The following is a 13,358-nucleotide window of genomic DNA, read 5'->3' on the forward strand; positions in this document are numbered from 1 at the left end:
GTACAAAGTGGGTGTGGCAAACTTGCACCGGTCAGTAATGAGTACAAAGTAGGACAATTAACCTGTACCGGTCAATACTTAGTACAAAGTAGGATAGTTAAATCTGCACCGGTTGGTAATTAGTACAAAGTAGCTCGGTTAAACCCACACCGGTTAGTAATTAGTATAAAGTAGGTCGTTCAAACCTACATAAGCCAGTAATTAGCACAAAGTAGGACAATCAAACCTGCATCGGTTAGTACTTAGCACAAAGTAGGTTGAGTTAAACCTGCACCGATCAATAATTAGTATAAAGTATGATGGTCCAACTTGCACCGGTCAGTACTTAGCACAAAGTAGGTCAGTCAAAGCTATTACAGTAGTAATAAGGACAAAGTAAGTTAGTCAAATCTGCACCAGTCAGTAATTACCGCAAAGTAGGTCTGTTAAACCTGCACTAGTCAATAATTAGAACAAAGTAGGACGGTGAAACCTGCACCGGTCAATAATTATCACAAATGTAGGACGATCAAACCTAAACCAGTTAGTAATTAGAATGGCCAAACCTACACCGGTTAGTAATTAACAATATGTAGGACAATCAAACCTACACTGGTCAATAATTATCACAAAGTAGGACAGTCAAACCTGTACCGGTCAGTAATTAGCATGGTCAAACTTGCTATGATCATAAATGAAAATAGTCAAAATTCGATCTCTTTATATAAACCAACCTTAGTAGTCCATTTTCATTCTTGCACACTGTTTACTCTCTCTCAAATCACTCACCCTTACTTCTTCTTCTTGTCTTCAACAATGGCAGAGACTTCACTTGTTTTGGTTTACTATAGTGGTTCAATCACTACAAGTGAAAACACAATTATATTCTCGTCAGAGGATCAATCATATGTTTATGTTGAAAATAACATCTCATATGAAAACTTAAAGAGATCCATTGAAGAAAGTATTGAGACTGTGGATAATCACAGAGTTTCACCGATCAAATACCAGCTCCCAATTTCTTCAAATCCAGAAAGATTTATTATCGGTTATTCCAATTGCGTAATGATCGAGATGTTCGGATGATGTTCTACTGCCACAAAAAAATCCCGATATTGCCCATTATCAAATTGTATGTGGAGTTTAGTGCTGCAACTTTCGAGAGTGCTTTTTCTTAAGAAGAAACCACCACAAATGGCCAAGTTCAACGCAACATGGGACGGGAGAGGACTTCATCACCATGCCATGTTAATGAATCTTTTCGGAGTGAAAGCACAAGATGAACCACCACCCAATATTGATTTTACTAATTCATAATATATAGAAGGCAGAATGAGTTCTTTTCATGATACTCATGAAATCGAATTCGATCAGTATGGGCGATCTAGTGGAGACGATGAGGATGATGACAATGATAGCTTTGGTGAGGACACTAAAGCAAGGCTTTATAACATTCACTTAGAAGACCGGATTTTGAAGATGTTCCTATGCTCAGCCATAATTTCAAGATGGCACCAATGGAGCCTCCAGCATATATATGGACCCTTAATTTGGAAGCAATGCCGGTATAAGAATGCCTAGAAAACCATTTATTGTACACTGATACGTTATGCGGAGTAGCGACAAATGGAGATCTACATATATGCATAAGATTTCAAAGCAAAGTCAAACATGATTTGTTGGTAAATACAAGCACTAGTCTAACACCAGCTAAACATTAAGAACCGATACTGATACACACCAACATATAAGAAAGTATGGATAGCTAAGCAAAAAGTGGTTGAAGCAGCATTTGACAATTAGGAGGAATCCTACAACAAATTACCAAGATGGCTATCAGTGTGACAATAATTTGTTCCTGAGATAATAGTTGATCTTGAGACTCAACTGGTATACGAGAGACCTTACCTGGTATGTGATACTCGAATCTTTCATATAGTTTTTTGGAGGTTCCCCACATGTGTGGTGGCTTTCAAATATTGCAAACCGGTCATCCAAATAGATGTCACACATATTTATGGCAAATATAAAGGGTACTTTACCATTGGTGATTCAACAAGACTGTAATAAAAATATCTTGCCGATTGGTTTTACCATCATGGAAGGAGAGACACTGGCTTCATGGACTTTCTTATTGCACAACTTGCATTCCAGTGTAACACCACAAGATGGAATATGCTTCATATCCGATCTCCATGAATCTATCAAATCTATGTTTAGATCACTTGGCCGTTAGATGAGTACTCCCCATACTTACAATGTTTACTGCATCAAACATATATCAGCCAATTTCACATGTCGTTTCAGAAACAAAGAAATGCAATGAATAGTTGTTAATTTTTTCAAGTTACAAGATTTATGTTTTTTTAATCTAACTCTTACATTATTGTTAATTATCGAAGTTATCTTAACTTTATAAGGTAATTGTTGTAGTTTATTCGAAAACCATTCAAGATTTTAACTATTGGCATGGTTTACTATAGGACAACGATGCAGAGGTGACAAGATGGTTGTATAACATATTGCGGGAGAAGTGGGCTCAAGCCTTAGATAAAGAAGGGAGAAGGTATGGTCACATTAAAACCAACCTCACAGAATGTGTTAATTATGTGCTTAAGGGAACAAGAAACCCTCCCATAACAGTTATGGTTAAGTCAACATACTTCCAACTTGCTGAGCTGTTCATGAGGAAAGGTGTACAAGCGCAAGCTGAGATCACATCAGGCCTTATCTTCTTAGAATCACTAATGAAGGTAATCCAAGAAAATCAGCAAGTAGCTTTTAGTAGTTACATTCATCAAATTCGACTGTGAAGAGAAGTCTTTCATGATGGATGAGATGTCATCCTGTAATGTGGCCATATAGCTAAGAGTTTTCACATCAATCTAAGATCGCATTGGTGCGACTACGGTGATTTTCAGACGCTATATTTTCCATGTCACCGTATCTTTGCAGCATGCTCGCATGTTCGTCTACATTGGGAGGAATATGTTGACAACGTGTGTAGGCTTCAGATAGTTTTTAATGTATATCATAAAGAGTTTGAGCCAGTATCAAATGAGGAATATTGGAACCCTTATAATGATCCACGTCTACGTCCTGATGTTACGATAATAAGACCAATGAAAGGATGACTAAAATCTGCAAGGATTCACAATGACAAGCCAACATCATACTTTATTTCTCAAATTCATCCATGCCTATTAATCTCCTATGGGGATCCTTGCCCGGGGCCCTTCCTTCCTATTGGTATTTGTTATCTTTATTTTATGCATTGTGTGCTTAATTTGTATCTTATTATCTTATTTTGGAATCAACAATCACCTCTGTTTTGTAGATTAGATAGTGTAGTTGAAAAGAAGCAATAGTAGCTCTTGTGTGATACTAGAGCCCTTTTTATTTGTTTTTGTTTTCTTTTCTAAGAATAATCTGAAGTGTTTTGTTCAATCTGGGGATTACATTGTTGTAGAATAGTCTTTTCTATTTTATTCAATCTGGAGATATGAGTACAGCTAAGTTCAGGCCATGCTTGTACCTGTGCACTTTACAAAAAAGTCTGGAGTTTTGTGTTGAAGCAAAAAATCAGCCAACCTATAAACTGTACGCACTTAACACACCTTAAACACGGTGGTGCTTCAGAATGCATGACCTTGCTTTGAGGGTGGTGGGCATAGTTCTCTTCTTGAGAAGTTTTCTTTAAGTCCTGAGATCTACACGGCTTGAACACGGGGATGTTGAGACTGTGCTTCTCCTGGTGAAGTCTAGTTATGCTCTTCTGCTATAGCATGCTATGGCAGAAATTACATAGGGAAAAGCACACCCATATAGTTATGATGCGCGTCTGTGTAGTCATGAAGCACTCCCATATAAGGCTTTTCCCGGCCATGAAATGAGGCCATTTTGCCATTTTCTCTACCCTAAATACTTTATACATGTCCTTTTTCTCTTTTCCACTCATTTCTCTTGAAACTCCCTTGGATGAGAAGGAAGGCTTTAGATGAATCACTTCTTCTTGCTAGGTTGAAGCCATTGTCCATCATTCTTTTTTCTTTGGAGCAAGAGGTAAGCACTCTCATTCTTGTTGTTTCTCTCCTTGTTTCTCCTTGATTTTGAGTATTGGAAAATTGATCTAGGGTTATGGTTATGAGCTTGTAAAAGCTTGTTTCTTGTTCTCCATTCCTACTTGCTTTAGTGCTAGAAGCTTGAGAGGAGTGTTTGTACTTTATTTTCCTTCAAGATTGTTGTAAACTTGAACCCTTCTTTAGCAGGAAACTTTGTTACTATAACACTAATAAATTTGCTTCATTTCCTTGCCTCCTTGGTTTGGATTGAAGCTAATACCCTTAGGAACTCTTTGGAAACCCTTAGGACGATGCAAGTTTGACCATCCTACTTTGTACTAATTACTGACTGGTGCAAGTTTGACCTTCCTAATTACTAACCGGCGCATGTTTGACCGTTCTATTTTGTACTAAATACTCACTAGTGCAGGTTTGACCATCCTACTTTGTACTAATTACTTACCGGTGTAGATTTACCCGTCATATTTTGTATAAGTATTGACTAGTGTAGGTTTGACAGTCTAATTTTGTACTAAATACTGACCGGTGTAGGTTTGACTGTCCTATTTTGTACTGATTACTGACTAGTGCAAGTTTGACCGTTTCGACTAATGCCAGTTTGATTACCCAACTTCATATTAATCACAGACTGGTACAAGTTGAACTAACCAACTTCATAGTAATTTATGATCGATGTAGGTTTGACCATCCTATTTTTTCATATTTTTGAGATTTTGTATTTTTTTAAAAAAATAAAATGCAAAAGAATATAACTGGACTATTAGTTTATAATATAAAGTTTTAAAAAATTTCAAAAGTTAATTTTTTAAAAAAAATTTAAAAATTCATAATTGCAATTGCTTGCCTTCTGTTAAAATTTTTTTTTTAATAAAAAGGAAAACCGGAGAGAATCTCGGTTTTCAAATTTTTTTAGTAAAAAAATAAAAAAAATATATGAAAAAACAATCAGAAAGTTTCTCGGTTTTCTCCCAAGCATTTTCGTAAATAATCCACAAATTACATAATTTCGTAATTTTTTTGTACAATATTAGAAAAAACCCCTACACTGATGATGAGAAAACAATAATAAAGTTGGGATGCATTTTTTTAAATTTAGTTTGTATTATTGACACGTCCGTATATGCGTGTAAACCGCAAGTGCACGGGTGTCGAAGTAATAATCCCAGATGAGTGGGTATCGTATCCACAGAGAGTAGGTAATAAAGACACTTAAGTTGTTTCTTAACTAATGTTGATGATGAATAGTGATAAGTGTAACAAAATATGAAATAACAAAAATAAAAACAACAAGATAGAGAGCACAAGTAAAGGAGAAGGTAAGGCAATCGATAAAGATGGGGTACCCGGATATTGATCTGCCTAGGACAATCGTTTCAAGTGCAAGAACCCTCTGTTATACTTCCTAATTGATACCACAATGAGTCATGGAAATTCTTAATTACATGATCCCAAATTTAAGGTCAACCATGCCTAACTCTATACATGTCCCGGAGGAGAGAGATTGAATAACATCTCAACCTAGCACTCGCATAAAATTGCATTGAGCTCTAGGGATTCCAAGTGAAAAACCCTTTTCCTATGTATAGACCTAACCCTTTGGTCCAAGTGAAAGATCCCTAGCTAAAATCACTTCAGCGCTTCACTCCGTTGCACTCGCAACTAAGGCCCAACGAAAGATCATCCCTTAGCCCATTCACTCTACTATGGCCGCAAAGAACTCTTGGAACGTGGAGATTGGATAGAACACGAGGAGGGGAATGGGGACGCTCCGCTACCTCTTTGACTCACCCTCTCAACCCTCTCCAATCTAGCTTTGTCTAACTCTCATGGTGTGTCACTCACTCATAAGAGTGACCAAGAAGAACTCTAAACCGTAGTGTCACTCTAGGGGAGTATTCATACAATCAAGTCTCCAAGATTGGAACTCTCAATAAACATCAATTAATTGAAAGCATAATAAAGAGATTAAATGAAACGAATACATCCTAAGGTTCACAAATACCCAAGTACACATTAGTCAAGTTTAGGAAAAGATGGAGAAAAGAATGCTGAAATCAGTGCTGAAATCCGCTTTTAAAGGACTGGAATCGAGAATCCACACGCCCATGTGGGCGCCTGCTGTATTTTTCACACGGGCGTGTGGAATTTCCACACGTCCGTGTGGCTTTTTCTGTTTTCCTATTTTCTTGGCTGGCTGTAAACAGTGCTGCTATGGTATTTTTTGCTACAATCTTTTCTGTAATACCCTGCTACAGTACCAGCCTGAAATACTACCGAATCCATACTTTCTTCTAGGTAACTTAAACGAGCACATATTTACGTCATGGATCGCCTTGCTTCTTTAATAAAAGGACATGTTGGTTGAGATCTTGTTCGATATGCACAAGTCGGAATGCTTGAATGTGACTGCCCTTGTGCCCCTCAAAATAGTTGTGCTAACTCGAGTACGAGGAGGTTGGCACACATTCCTGCATCTGGAACCTGACTTATGTCTTCGCGTTTGAACCTTAGCAATATTTCCTCCAAATTATTGCATTATGACCCACATTGGCTTCTTTCCCTCATAATCAGCCTCGCAACCGTACCTGTATAAAATTAACATAAATACACCCATATTAGTGTTAAAACCCGATAAAAATAATGCTCAACATAAGAAAAGAATGCTTTGCATTCCTATCACAGAAATACTTATCAAACTCCCCCACACTTAAGCTTTTGCTTGTCCTCAAGAAAAAATTAAAACATTATGTGCATGGATGAAGGAAATATTGGAAGTGCTTGGCCTTAGGTTCACAAAAGCATACAAAGCGCGCATTTTACAAGTAAGGCAAATTTCCACACTAAATGCGAAAAATCAATGCTCTAGCTAAAAACTTGAATCAAAAAGGACAACAAACCCGAAATCGTGTAAGTGTGTGAACTGACTCAAAACAACCCAAAGTATACTCCTCACTGTTCTAAGTACAAGGGACTTATTTATATACAAAAAGTAACAAAAATTTCAAAAATGGTAGTAGCTTCATGACAAGGTCCCATTGTTTATATCCCGCAAGTGCACGGGTTTGTCGAAGTAATAATCCCGGATGAGTGGGTATCGTATCCACAGGGAGTAGGGAATAAAAATACTTAATTCGCTTCTTAACTATGTGAATAGTGAATAGTGATATATGTGACAATGATTCAATTCTCAAAAGTAAAAACAACAAGTAAGAGAGCACAAGTAAAGGAAAAGGTAAGGCAATTGATAAAGATGGGGTACCCGGATATTGCTCCGCCTAGGACAATCGTTTCAAGTGCAAGAACCCTCTATTATGCTTCCTAATTAATACAATAGTGAGTCGTGGAAATCCTTAATTACATAGTCCCAAATCTAAGGTCAACCATGCCTAACTCTATACATGTCCCGGAGGAGAGATTGAATAACCTCTCAACCTCACACTCGCATAGAATTGCAATGAGCTCTAGGGATTCCAAGTGATAAATCTCTTTCTAATTATAGACCTAACCCTTTGGTCAAGGTGGAAGGTCCCTAACCACAATTAAGCCCTTGATATTAAGATCACTTCTACGCTTCACTCCATTGCACTCGCAACTAAGCCCCAGCGGAAGGTCAACCCTTAGACCATTCACTCTATTATGGCCGCAAAGAACTCGAGGAACGGAGGTAGAATCTAACATATCATAGGGGAAATGGGACGCTCCTGTACCTCTCGACTCACCCTCTCAACCCTCTCCAACCTAGCTTTGTGTAACACTTGTGGTGTGTCACTCACTCACAAAGTTACCAACAAGAACTCTCAACCCTAGTGTCACTCTAGGGGAGAATTCAAACAATCAAGCATTCAAGGTTGGAACTCACAATAAACATCAATTAATTGAAAGAATAATAAAGAGATTCAATGAAACGAATACATCCTAGGATTCACAAATACCCAAGTACCCACTAGGGGGTTCGCTCTCCATGGAGCTAATTACAATAAAAGAAATAGAATGTAAAAGCAATGAATCCATGGAAAACCACCTCGATAGTCGTGTCGATGGTCTTGTGGAGAGTCCTCTACTGGTCACAAAGGGTCCTTTGTCCGGCCTAGGATACACCTCACCTGATCGGTGCAGACGTAAGCTCTCCCAATAACCTACTTCCAAATGACGTGCGATGTTGGAGCCATAGAACCTCTCCAAAATCCTAGCCAATACCTCTCAAAACCCTAGCTGAAGCCCTCTCTCAAGTTTGGGAAAAGATGGAGAAAAGAATGTTGAAATCGGGGTTGGATTGGCTTTAAATAGGGCTGGAATCGAGGATCCACACGCTCTTGTGGACGCCCCTGTGGGTTTTTTACACGGGCGTGTGGATTCTCTGTTCTGCAGTTTTCTCGGGCTCCTGTGAATAGTGCTTCTATAATACTTTGGTACAACGTTTCTACACTACTCTGGTACAGTAACCAGCCTGAAAATACTTCATGAATCCATACTTTCATCTAGGTAACGCAAATGGGCACACGTTCACATCGTGGATCGCTTTGCTTCATCAATGACGGATAAGTTGATGGAGATCTTGTTCTCTGTGCATAAGTCGGAATGCTTGAGTGTGACTGCCCTTGTACCCCTCCAAATGGTTGTGCTAACTCAAATATGAGGAGGTTGGCACACACTCTATAATCTCACACCCAACCTATGTCTTCGCGTTTAAACCTTAGCAAGATTTCCTCCAAAATCGGTGCATTATGATCCACATTGGCTTCTTTCCTTCATAGTCGGCCTCACAACCCTACCTGCATAAAAGTAACATAAAAACACACATATTAGTGTAAAAACCCAAGAAAGGTGATACTTAACATAAGGAAAAGAATGCTTCGCATTCATATCGCACAAGTACTTATCACTTCACACATCCTCTAAGGTAGTCCTTTCCAAAGCGGTTGCTAAGGTGGCTTTCACACTTTCGAAGAGGTAGCTCTTTCTACCGGAATGGTAGCTTTCACTCATCCTATGAGATAGCTCTTTCTCTCGTTGAGGCATAACTAGTATCTGACTTATAAGAGTAGCTTCATACTTCCTAGGTGGTAGCTCTTTCCACCCAACAAGCACAAAATAAACAATAAAACTATTTTGTTCCTTCTTTTCATTTTTTTTCATAATTAACACAAGAAACAACTATAACTAGTCCCTTATACATCAAACATAAGTTTCCAAAAGAGTTCAAAGAGTGAGTAGAGCAACAAGTGTCAATCGGGCAAAAATTCCTAGAAATTCAAGCAAAAACTAGAGCATGAAAACATTCGATGTTAAAAAGAAATCTCCTAAACTCAAGAATACAATCAGTGTAACAATGGTGAACCGCCGTTGGCTATGTGAGCATGTATGTCAATCAAAACTATTATAAAAGAGAAGCGTGCACTATGAAACTCCCCTCCCCCCCCACCCCCCAACACTTAAGTTGTACATTGTCTCCAATGTACACATGGAAGCTCATTCATAATGTAAATCAATTAAATTTAGATGTGGGAGAAACAATAAAAACAATACTCCCCTGACTCCTAGTGTTGCATTTGATGGAGCTAAGTCCTCGGGAGTGTTATTCCAATGGGCCAAGTGCCGAAACACCTTGGCCATGCCCATGACAAAAGCTCAATTCCCATGATGAGAAGACCATCTGCACGCATACATAAGGGGGTTCAGTGAAGCTCAATAAAAACAAACATAACTCGAGTATATAAAAGATGAAGAAATGAATACAACTCGAGACACAAAATGAAAATAAACTCATAAGGAAAGTCCTTTCTGAGTATACAAGTCCAAAATAAAATGCGGAAGTAAAAGACGAGGAAAATAAAATCAAGTGTCAATGTCGCCCTCTGGCTCTGCTACTACTGCTGCTACTAATAAAGTACATGGTTGGTCAACAGGTTCTAGAATAATGGATGGAGGTGCCGAAGATGCCGGGGAAGTTCTTGGGCGCAGGACAAATGATGAGCCGACGTCTCGCTCAAAGATCTGCTGTAATATGTCAAAATGTGCCATGAACTCCATATACTGTGTGGCCTGAGCAGTCCTAATATCGGTAATCTCTGCTCGAGCCTCTGCTACCTCTCTCCGTATCACCCCCACAGCGCTATTGAGCCTCTCAAAGCGATCCTGGGCTCGAGATGGTGAAAATATGCACACGGGGGGTGGGTCACCGGAGATGCCACGGTCTCCATAGGGGCTGACTGAGGCTCGGGGGCAGGCTGGAAAGCCTCGGCATCATCATCCTCCTCCTTGGCTATCTCTGGAATCGGTAGAACCAGAGCATAAACCCCCGTCCGAACCCTATGAACCATACCCATCAATCTCATCGTCTCCAGGCTCAGGGGCGCAAGTATACTTGTCTTCTCAGCCTCGCGAATCGCGGCCAAGAGACCCATACCCTGAGCAAATCTTGTAATGTATGGACCCGAGAAGATCACTCCCAATCTGGCATACTAGCGCTGATATTGAATGTACTTAGCGATGATGTGCCCTAGATGGATCGGTATGCGCTGTATCATTGAATATAATTACAGAAGCTCCTGCCGACTCAGAACACCAGTACTATCACCACTGTCATTAACCGACCTGCTTATGATGGCACGTAAATATCTGTACGCAAGTCGAGAAAGGCACGTGTCCTTGGATATCCCCGACTCGTACTGGCCCTACCACACAATGCTCTGTAAGCTCTCTGCAGGGTCAAAGCTCCAGGATAATCAGTCGGTAACTGAGAATACTCCTCAGTATCAGTGAATGCCTCCTCGTATAAATAAAGCTGGACTGAAAAATGCGTGATACTCATGCTCTGGTGATGTCCAAGTGCTCTGAACTGAATGACGACAAGACCTCCAGTGTAAGCTCACGGATGTCTGGCTCTCTAATCGACAACAACTACCTCCAACCACCCACCGACACGAGATTCTCAACCTCATTGGTGAACTTGTATCCCTGCTGTAAATCTCTCTGTATGCTCATGTCTAAGAATTGAGTCTGGCCGAACCAAAGTCTTGATAAACGCTCGAAACGGGCATGATACTCGGGTATAGTGAATCTCATACCCTCAGACTCAAGAGATGACTCACGCGGCCGCCTATCAGCTTGTTTCTTTGACTTGGGTGCCATAATCTACAAAACTTGAAAGAAAACCAATCAAACAAGTCAATTAAGCAATATTGTTGAATTCCACACGGTCGTGTGGAATTTCCGCATGCCCGTGTGGATCCACGGGGCGTGAAAAGGCACGACCACGTCTTAAAAATAAAAAAATACACCATTAAATCACTTTTAACTTCGTTCTAAACATGCATATTCATTCTAATTATAGACACGAAGCATTATTCACCAGTTTCATCGATTAAATCAAGAATTTATGAAGAGAACAAAAGATAGGGCTTACCGACGAGTTGAAGTTGAAAACCTTGAAGCGGCCGGAAAACAACGCAAAAATCCCTCCAAATACGGCATTGTGAAGTCGGGAAGAATTGTGAGGGTGCTCTCAGGCGTAGAGGGAGTGTGGAAATGAGAAGAAATGAAGATCCTTTAAAAGGATTCGTGTCTCTTGGCATTCTGTACATCCGCATGGGCGTGCGGAAATTACCCACGCCCGTGCGTCTCCACAGGAAAGCCTCACAGGGCCAGATGCACGCCCCTGTGGGATCTCGGGAAAACACCCTTTGCCTCTGAATGCTCTCACACAGGCGTGTAAAAAATATCCACGCCCGTGCGCCCGACCCACAGGGGCAACCGTACGCCCCTGTGGCTTCTCTGTCCACCCCAGAAGAATCGCTAAGTGTTTCACACGCTCGTGTGGAAATTCTGCATGGGCGTGGCCATTCACAAGCCCAACTCACAAGGGCAGCCTCACGCCCCTGTATCTTGTCGGGATGGAGAGAACTCATCTGAAGAGATCCGCACGGGTGTGTGGGAATTACCCACGCCCATGTGTATTTCACAAGTTCGCCCACAGGGTCGAGTCCATGCACCTGTGTGCTTTTGGGATAATCTGCCAATCTCTGCAGGAATTTACATGCCCGTGTGGAAATTACCCACAAGCGTGCGAGAATCGAATGGTCGTTCACAGGTGCAAGTCCACGCCCCTTTGCCTTCTTTGCATGAGCTCGCAATACAAAACCACAGGCGTGTGTTAATTCCACATGCCCGTGTGTTTTCTCTGGATACATTTGAAAACTCTGCAGGCTCTGCAAAAAATTTCTAAACATGTTTACACACTCAGAGCCTGCCCTAATATGCAGTTTATACCATTGAAAGACATGAGAAATAGCTCAAACGACGAAAACTTCGCCAAATTCACATGAAAACACACGATGAACTTGAAAACCCACAATAAAATCATAGGAGAAATATATAAAAATCATGACACCAACACTCAACACTTTATTCATGCACACACTAAACTAATAAACTATGAAAATAGTAAACACTTGGGTTACCTCCCAAGAAGCGCTTGTTTAATGTCACTTAGCTTGACGTACCTTGTCTTACCTCACGAGGGCTCATAGATGAAGGTTGCCCTCTTACCCATGGCTTGGAAACTTGATGAGCAAAGTCTCTTGAAGGTAGAGGGGGAATTATAAGGTTTGGGACCACCTAGCAATGGTTCATCCAACTTCTTTGGTTCACGCACGTCTCCAATAGCCTTGGAGCATTTCCGGTGGTGTCTCCTAGCTCTCTTCATCTTTCGGAGCACCTTCTTCAAGATTCCCGGGGCAAATGGTACTTCTTCCGTCGAACCAAGGATCATTACTTCTTTATTATCCTCCTCTTGGTCAAACAGACCCTCATACGGGTCTAGATTGAACATTTCCTGCATGTATTCATCAACAATCTCATCAGTAGTGTCTAAAAAATATAAAGTAGCATAGAAATCGAGAGAATGCTGCATGGCTTCTGCAAGTCTGTATGTGAGCTTGTCATCTCCAACTCTCAAAGTTAGCTCTCCGACGTCCATGTTAATCAATGCCTTGGAAGTCCGCAAGAATGACCTCTTAAGTATCAAGGGTACATCAGCATGCTCATTGACATCTAGCACCACAAAGTCTACAGAAAATATATACTTGTCCACCTTGACAAGCACATCTTTGATGATACCCCTCGGATGTCTCACTGTTCGGTCCGCCAATTGCAAAGTCATCCGAGTGGGTCTAGGCTCGCCCAAGCCTAACTTTTGAAAAAATGTGTATGGCATGACATTGATGAAGCTTCCCGGGTCTTTCTTCTTGTTGGGCATGTTCTTTTTGCAAAACCGCCGAGCAAGATGCATCTAAAATC

The sequence above is a fragment of the Dioscorea cayenensis genome, chromosome 1 (assembly GCF_009730915.1).
Source record: "Dioscorea cayenensis subsp. rotundata cultivar TDr96_F1 chromosome 1, TDr96_F1_v2_PseudoChromosome.rev07_lg8_w22 25.fasta, whole genome shotgun sequence".
Taxonomy (NCBI): Eukaryota; Viridiplantae; Streptophyta; class Magnoliopsida; order Dioscoreales; family Dioscoreaceae; genus Dioscorea; species Dioscorea cayenensis.